The sequence below is a fragment of the Metopolophium dirhodum genome, chromosome 2, assembly GCF_019925205.1.
Source record: "Metopolophium dirhodum isolate CAU chromosome 2, ASM1992520v1, whole genome shotgun sequence".
Classification (NCBI taxonomy): Eukaryota; Metazoa; Arthropoda; class Insecta; order Hemiptera; family Aphididae; genus Metopolophium; species Metopolophium dirhodum.
Genome location: NC_083561.1, coordinates 10,038,210 through 10,048,175, shown reverse-complemented (window position 1 = coordinate 10,048,175; position 9,966 = coordinate 10,038,210).

Sequence of the window (9,966 nt, the reverse complement as noted above, 5' to 3'; positions counted from 1 at the left end):
TGTATTTATATTTTATACTATATACTTACCTCCTATAGTCCTATACCTATTTATATGGTTATACCTAAGTCTTAAACAATTTGAGGTTACTTGGTCGCATCTCTCGTATCTTGTTAAAATCATGATTATATTTTAAAAACAATATGAATTTATTGTAGTTAGGTATAAGTATTTATCTTTATATATCTACTTTTAATAAATTAAAATTCATCCATATAACTTATCTTTATCTACTATAATCAAGTGCGCTAATTAGCATAACAAGTTTTAAGTACCTATCCGTGGTTAATTTTCATTTCACATTAAAATATTGTTTCTGATAAATTATATAAGTTAAAATATAATACTTTTAACATACTTATGTACGATGTACCTATATATATTATATAATAATCTATATACTCACATTGCACATGGCAGTAAAAGCCACGTTATTATAGAAGCATATGCTATATACTATAGAAGCATATGCTATATATATTGTGTGATCATCGCTAATATTCATATTTTGAATTTTCCTATATATAGGTAAATAGGTTATAGTATAGTATTTTCCTATATATGTAGGTTATTTTTTTTATATAATAATGCATATAATGTATAGCTATACCTCTATATAGGTAGTTACTCTGAATTTAAGAGACAAATATGCGTACCTATTATTCCTCAACTTAATTAGTATAATATAATAATATTTTATGTATAAATATTTTTAAAATGTCTGTACATACGTAAATATGCACAAAATACTGCTGCAGTAAATACTCAATAATAGACCTTTATGTAATTAGAATAATTAGAATAAACCTAAAAGGTAATATTATGTTAGTTGATGGGGGTATATAAACTATCGGGTAATGTAGTATAGGTTATAATTTTGTTTAACCATGGACCGTGGTACATACCTTTATGGCTTTATCTATATGCATTATGCATACATAATCAAGTTAATTTGTAATTTCATCTATAATTGATCTTATATTTTACATACTTTCAAGGAACTATAGGAAGCATCCCCTAATACAGAACTGTTCGAAGTATCATATATAGCAATAAGTATAGTTAATTTTATATCATATAAAATTATAATTCAAGACATCTATAAGAAACAAGAGTAGACCAAAAATAGTATATGCATAGGTATATTACTTACTACAGCTATACATTACATTACATTTTTATGTAAATCATCTATGGTTTTGAGATCCATAGAATTTGATTTTCGTAGGAAAGAAGTCCTGACAGATGTGTTATACCTATAATATAGTATATGTATATAGGTTACCAAAAGACATAACACTGATTAACTCAATTAGAAAAATTAAATTTCATAAGCTAACATATTTGTTCTTAAAATATAATATATAAGAGCAAAAAAGTATATATTTTATCTCTCTAATAATAAACAATTTTAGATTAGTATACCTAAATTGTAGGTACTTAAATATTAGCATAACGAGTTTCTATACGGATAGGTACGTCATGCCTACATCCAATTCATAACATATATCAACTGAAGGGTAACATTCTATTTTGACAAAAACATTTTATGTTACTTTATTATGATTATTACTTTAAAATTATTTATTTATTATTACAATGATGTAAACGACGTATGGAACCCATATATGAAACGTCACCATGTTTTATGCATTAAACGGGTTTTTGATTTCTGAACAAAAATAGCGGTTTAAAGAATAATCAATGTAAACACTATAAAATTATATAGGTATTCAGATATTCTTATAACAAAAACAGAAAATTCTATCTTTTTCGTCATTTTTAATATAATTATTATTGAAAATAATTTTTAACAACTCTAATATATTATGACTGAAAGGTATAACCAATTATTATTTATTTTATTATTTGCAAATGACATATTTGACACGAGAAAAGTATAGATACCAATGATTATTGACTATGGTGTAGCACGAATCGTGTATGTATAGAGGAGAAGTGATGAATATGAAATACTATTTTGTTTTTGATGTCCAGTGAAAACAATTCTGATGTTATTGGAAAACCATTAATATAATATTAATTTAAAACCATTTTAGAATGCATATTTTTAGTCGTTAGAACGTTTATATGTACTACTGATTTTAATATTATAATGAAAATAATATAATATTATGAGACAATTTACAATCCCATATTATTGGATGCATATTCCTACCTATTCAAATAACAAATATAGGTACAATTCCATTATAGTTCCTAGAGACTTTTTTTAACTACCTATTATTTTTATAAAAAAAAAAATAATAAATATTATATAAAGATACAATACGATATTTATATATGCCTGCAGATTATATATACAATTATATTTAATTATTATTATTAACTAACATTTATTAACGAATCAGTTATTGCAATTTGCAGTTCTATATAATGTTATAGAACAATTATTAGGTACTGTATGTATTAACGGTTAAATATATGTTGAATCTATTATCAATGCATATTTAAAATAATTGAATACGTCTTATATATATAATATATAAATCATCTGATCAATCGACTAAACAACATAAATATTTATTTTTTTAAATTTATATGATATATCATATTGTATGATAATATAATGACTGCCGTGCTGCACTGTAAAGTCTAAAATGTATATTATGTAAATATTAACCTCAACGACGCGTAGTAGACAGTAGTAGGTATACATACCTCAATACCTGGATCATTAATAAGTATTTACAAATAGTAATGACTAGCTGAAACAGTACGATTATAGAGCCAAAGGATGTTAAAAGTTATTACTAAACCATGTAAATTGATAAGAAACCGAAAAACGACTAATATTATTTATTCAAGACAAACATAATATATTATATGTATGTAAGTGCGATATTGCATCTATAGTTCTCAGTAGGTAATAAGTGTTGTTTTTTTATAATATATCATAGAACGTTTGGAAGCTATTAAAGTTATACAATTATACATTATACAATACTTAATACTTATATTATAAGTACCTACTACCTACTATGCATATGCATAGGATATAAACCAATATACTTACAATAGTCTTGATCCAATATGCCTGTCTAATATTTTCTCAAAATATTCTTAAAAATCTAAACAGAACAATACTTGATTATTGGTAACTATATTTTTAAAAACGAATTGTTGTGTAAAAAAATTAAATAATTAACTTTCGTTACTTATTAGTTATTGGTATTAGGTATTATTTTTCGTCTATATAAAATATTACTTAAAGATTAAACTACAATAAAAATGGTTCAATGGGTAAATATAGGAACCTACCAATTATTTTAATTATTTATAGTACCTAATAAAAATAAAATTTGAAATGATTTATGAGAAATTTAAAATGGTAATCATTATGACGTTGTCTAACAAATCATGATAAATAAAAACTAAAATTTGTTTTTGATGTGCATTTAGATATACATTTAAAAGAGAACTGTGTATTATATAATTCAGCATAGACATAGTATACAGTTATATCTATATCAGTTAAACAGATGTTTAAAACTAGTAATTACACTTCTACACTATTCTACCTACAGATTTCCTACTAAAATGTCTAAATATATTCTGAATTAATACAATAATTATAACATAAACTATTAAACAATTAGTTTTAATATTTTAGTAGGTACATTTATAAGAAATGAGATGTAAAAGTTTCAGTGCGTATATAATATATGAGAGTTCAAAATAATAAGCTTCTATTATAGTTCTAGCTATATATAAATATTTCATAGTATTTAAGTAAACTTTAAACATATATCAGTACTTAAATATGTACAATGTACCCGGTACATGTATATAGGTAATATAGGTATTATAAACTATTTTCAAATATTAACTTAGCATTTAATAAATGTGTATAGATATCTATATAAATATATATAAATGACTATATAGACAACGGTCATGTGGATAACCATTTATGTAATTAAAAACACGCACTTACATAAAAACAATTTATACCTATTTTGTACAATAGACTGCATATTTCTTTAATAGTTTAATGTATAGATAAATATATAGCACTGACTACTGATTTATTAAAATGGGAATGAATTAATAAATTAAATAATAGATACAGTAATATATAGGTGTATAGGTGTAAGGTGCATAGGTGTATAGGTGTATAGGTGTATAGGTGTATAGGTGTATTCAAACCAGATTAAACCATTCAAAGGTTTTACTTTGAGATATTTTGGGCTCCATATTTTCAAGACTTATTGTTATTAGAAAAATATTCCAGCAGTAAAGTATGAAAAAGATGAACTTTGTTCTCAAATGTCTATATATTTTTTATTATATAGGTAATAGTAGTAAAGTGAGTTTGGTAATTTGTATAAAGGGCTTCTATACCTGTATGTAATGTGACTAATGCTTAATCTAGCACTGAGCATATTTATAATATTAGGTAGGTATATTATTATACACCTATTTAGTATATGTAAACAAATAGTATATAAAGGATAATTATTTTAATATGCTCTATGTTTGAGTAAGAATAATATGAATACAGGTAGTATATTGTTGGTTTGTTTTGTTTGCTATTAGTAAAAAAATATCCATTTTTTAAACAAACACCTTAAGAAAACATATTATCTTCAAACTGATAAGTAGTCTGAGTCACGTATAGCAATATATTTGAAGCACAAGTGTCCCTGTTCAGAACAAATATAAATAAACTTTTAGGATAATTTACCTCCAGATATATATGTATTATAATTGTTACGCACAATTGTACATTTAAACAAGAGCCTATGACTTTATAATATTCTTTAGAATATCAATTAAAAATGTGATATATTATAATCGTTTACCAAAATAGTATATAGATTATAAACTTATATAGGCTATACTGCTATAGCAATAGCGTACCTGCCTTTACTGAATTATTTTTTCAAAAATTTACATAATACATATGCATTATAATAATTATACTTTTAAATTAGAATATTTGCAAAACTTAATTTTCTTCCTTAAAATTATTTTTAAAATATTCTATAGTAAATTTTAGTAGCAGTTCTTTAGAAATGAGCGAAAACACTGATACATATAAATATATTACATATCATTATATTAAACTGCTCTTAATAAAGATAAGTCAAAAGGCAAATACAATAGATGGCGAGAATATTTATCAAATTTTTGTAATACTTACGCATAATAGCTAGATATATCGTACCTATATGTATAATGTTTCAATAGATTCCCTTTAAATTATTAGGTATCATTAGTGATGGATGGAAATCAATGCTTCAAGCAGATTATTCATAGGACAATGCTGTTTATGATTTTGTGAATTCAAATGTGATTTATATATTTTTATTGAATTTTTAAATTAAAGGCCATTATGATCCAAACAATAACATCTTGGAGATACGACAGTAAAAAGTTATAGGTATTTATACCTATTATTTACTTCATACAAACTATTTTTTATTAATTTTCGGATTAAAATTCCATATGTGTAGGGAGGGGAGACCTGGCCACCTGGGCTTGGTAAAAGTGATTACGGTTGATAAAAGGATTGAGAAGTGCGGCTATAAGCAGATATTTTTTTTCCAAAAGATTCCCTAAAAATTTGACATTAAATTATTTTTTAATCATTGGAAATTGTTTTCATAATAGTTATACATAAACATTAATTATATTTTATATTTATTTAATAAATTAACATATCATCGTCTCAACTTTCTATATTTAGTCTAGGCCAGAATGTATAATATAATATTTTTAACCTTCGTATATATTATGAATTATGATACACCTGAACGATTTATAACAAAAATATTTACACCTTTCGTCTCCCAAATGGTCTCCCCTATAATATAAATGTGCAATGGGCATAATATGTCTTGTGTGTATAAAATATAAATGTATAATAAAATTATAAAGAGGGTTAATATAGATACATGTGTGCCCTCTATAAATTCATTGTATCCATTCGACTGAAATTTGAATTGGGGTTATCAATGAAGTGTGTATAACAAGTATATTATATGTTTATATGTATTAAAATCCACTGGGGTAAAATAGGTTTTTAATATTTTAATTAGATAGAAATTAACGATTTAAATTTTAATTGCTTTGTTTATTTATATTGGCTTTATATATTATAGTCGCACCTATATTATATACTATATATTTTTCAGTCACATTTAATAGCTTTAGGGCCGCTCTTATAATGTCCGGTTAAAGTTAACCGACACTTAACCGGCCGAATTCTGCCAGTAATAAAATGTGTTATCAGTCGGTTAGCGTTAACCGACACTTTACCGGACATTGTAAGAACGGCCCTTAAAGTAATCATAGTTTCTTTATACATAGTATAAAATAATACATATAATATTATAGTTGGTATCCTTATTTTTTTAGTGAAACCTAACACCTAAGTATGTAATTCAAAGATGTGCTGATGTGCAGTACGAATTTGAGAAGTGCGTGTATATAAAGTACCTACTATAGTAAATAAGTATACATGAAAATTAGGTATAAGTATAACAAAGCTCATCCATTTTCTTTAAAACAATATCCTTATTTGGTATTTTGAATATTTTACCGGATTCAAGTACGGGAACAGAGCAAGAAAGTTAATTACGAGGAGTAATCAAGTATATTTAAATTGCTCAAAAACTCGGATTATAGTTGTATCAACTAAAATGCATTTCAACGATAAACATAAAATTCTTAAATTCGATAAAGGTTGGCAATATTTTTATATTATATATTATATTGATAAAATTATTATCGATAGGAAATAACCCACGATTCACTCCTATTTGGAATGTATGGTGATATACTTAATACTTAGATATGCCGAATGCTGGTCATGATTTCCGAATTGTTTTTAACATAATATTAAATATAATAATATAGGCTTTGTGTATATTATGCATAATATAATAGTATTAAGTGTCCGCGGACTACACTGCAATCATAATTTTTACCTAACCGTACCAAGTGTCCGCGTTCCGGACTTAAATGTTTGACCATATTATGACCTAGAACCTGAATTTTTATTTTTAAAAATAGGGGCTGGTTATTTTTTGTCTACTTAAGAATATATGTGATTTACACAATAATTTACATATTCAGTTTTATTCTATTTTAGAAAAATTAGCACAATTTTAGATAAATCCTATAAAGAAATAAATACAAATTTATTGTAACGTATAAGACTCATGATACTTTGAGGACATAACTACCTATACATTTTTATAGTTACATCGAAAACAAATACATATTTGTTATGCTAGAGTAACATATTAGGGTATTATATGTATAATTGTTACAACCATAAATAAATTGTATACCTACCTATACTTAGTAAATCATCATTTATATTGATTCTATAAAACACATGTATACAAATGTACATGAATACCAAAACTACAAATTACAACTATACGTATTTCCTATCCATTTATATATATAGTGAGCAATGACCATAACATGTATATTAGTTGTATTATCCTATTTTGGAAATCAGGGAGCATTCATTCGGTTATACTTGTCTGGGGCATAATAGCTTAATTCATTTCAAACAAGTGTTTTATTAAACATTTTAATCCACTTTAAATTTTAAACCTAAATAAAGTATGTTAGAGTGGTTGATATTATTATATTAACACAATTACTCTCTAATAACCCCTAATAAATTGGTCATTACCAGCACTTACCACTACCAGGATATGTATGCATTAAACATGTTGTAAATTATTAACTAATAGAGTCCAAAAATAACTACGCGATCCAATTGTAAATATTAGTAACTATAATATAGGTAGTAGGTACTAGGTATAAGGTACTATATTTGAGATTATTTTTAATCATTTAAAAAATGTTTACTCTATTATGATTTTAATAGGTGGGCATATTAACTAGTTACAAAGTTTTAAGCCTAGTTAAAATGTAATTTTTAACAAAAATAGTTAGTCAATAGTCAAATAGTTTTATTGTTTTTTTAATTTTAATTTAACTATAGTTAGAGTATATATCCGTTTGTCTAACGAGAGATTGCACGACGATTATACGCATACTCGCGCGACACCCTGCCATTGAGACCAGTTGCGGAGGCAGTGAGAAAACAAAATATATAATAGTGGTGTCGGTCAGCGCTGACATCCTAATGCAATGTGGACGTGTATATCACATATTCGCATGGTAGGTACCTACAATCTAAATATTACTCGAAATATAATTATATTATTATAATAATATGTTCATATGGAAATATATTTAATTATATTTAGTAATTTTACAGTTTGGTTTTTCCATCAACGAATATATTAAATAGTCATCCTTATCCATACACATTAAAATAACACCTTGATATTAGTACCTGAATATAATCATTACAATAATATAATTTTATTTAAACTATAAAATGAGACATTAATTTATTTGTATTTGCGGTTAGCTCATCATACAATACGACGAAGCACGTATGTGAGAGGTTAAGCAGATTGCAGAATAAATCAGAATTTTAATGATATCATTTTTATGAGCATATTTTAATGTGATTCAATATTTCAATATGCAATATACAACAATATTATTGTAATAATGCAATTGTACAAAGTTGCTAGTAAGGTGTTGTAAACCCCCCCCTACCCCCCCGAATTTTTTTTATAGTTGCGCCACTAACTATACTACAGTAACTATGTAAGTACTTCCCTAACTTAAGTCTTATGAATATAAACCTTAAAGAATACCTAGTACCTACTATTCATTTTTTGAATTCCAATTAAAATATATACAAAAAACTATTGTATAATATTACAATATTATTGAGCGTATCTAATTTCCTAATAAAAATAAGATTATATGAATGACTGAAAACTAATTTTAGTAGCAAAATATTAAATAAGTAAGAGTACCTATTAATTAATTTTAGTGATATACTGGATTATTTATTATCTAGTACAGTCCGGTTTATGTTTATCAAAGGTAACCTTTATTCGAAAAGACGGTTACTACGTATATGGTATATAGGTACAATATTGGTATATTTTAGTTTTGTAATTACAATTTCGAAGACAGTTTTAGTGTAGGCATTTACTTTATTTAGTTAATTTAAATATAAGTTGGAAAATATATCAATATCAGTTAATCAACCATATAGAAAATCCATAGTTATGCAACATTAATTTTTAGTTAGGTACCACTATCATAGATTTTATGACGTATTATTATTTATACAATTTGAGTAATTTATTTATATTATATTACTATTTACTATATATAATAGTATTAGGTACGCATGCTTCAAGTCTGATAAATTAAATCATCTCAAATTGGAATCGAAAGCAAATTATTATCAAAACATTCGAGATATTCGACGTTCAGTCGATAAAGTTTTTGAAAAAACATCGCCTATAATATTGTTATCTAACAGTCGACATCGAATATAAGTTATTACACGTTTGTGTTAGGTAGGTACACAATTAATAATATTGATATTTATTTCAAATAAAATAAATAGTAGATTCACGAGCAATAGTTAATCATATGTATCTAATACCACGTTTACCTTACCTATATATTATACACAATATATTAATAAATGATAGTAATAAATAATATTATAATATTTAACGTGATCACTAAATACTAATTAGTGATGAATATAGTATCACACATTCATACCCGGCATTTTGTCTTAACGAGCAAATTTTGTAAATCTGTTTCAAACTGCAAATTTCAAATTATGTATACATTCTGCGGAGAGGCAGATACGCTATATTATGCGTATATGCAATGCATAGCAACACATATACGTTCATTACATGTTATTAGGTATATTACAAAACATAGGTAGTAAACGCGGTGCACCTTATACCTACCAATGTAATAATGGCCATGCCTATTATCATTGCGTAATAAAAAATAATAACAGTCGTCCGGTTATTACTAGTCGTGAAAGTAGGTAGGTATAGACTAAAGGCAAATTTGCGT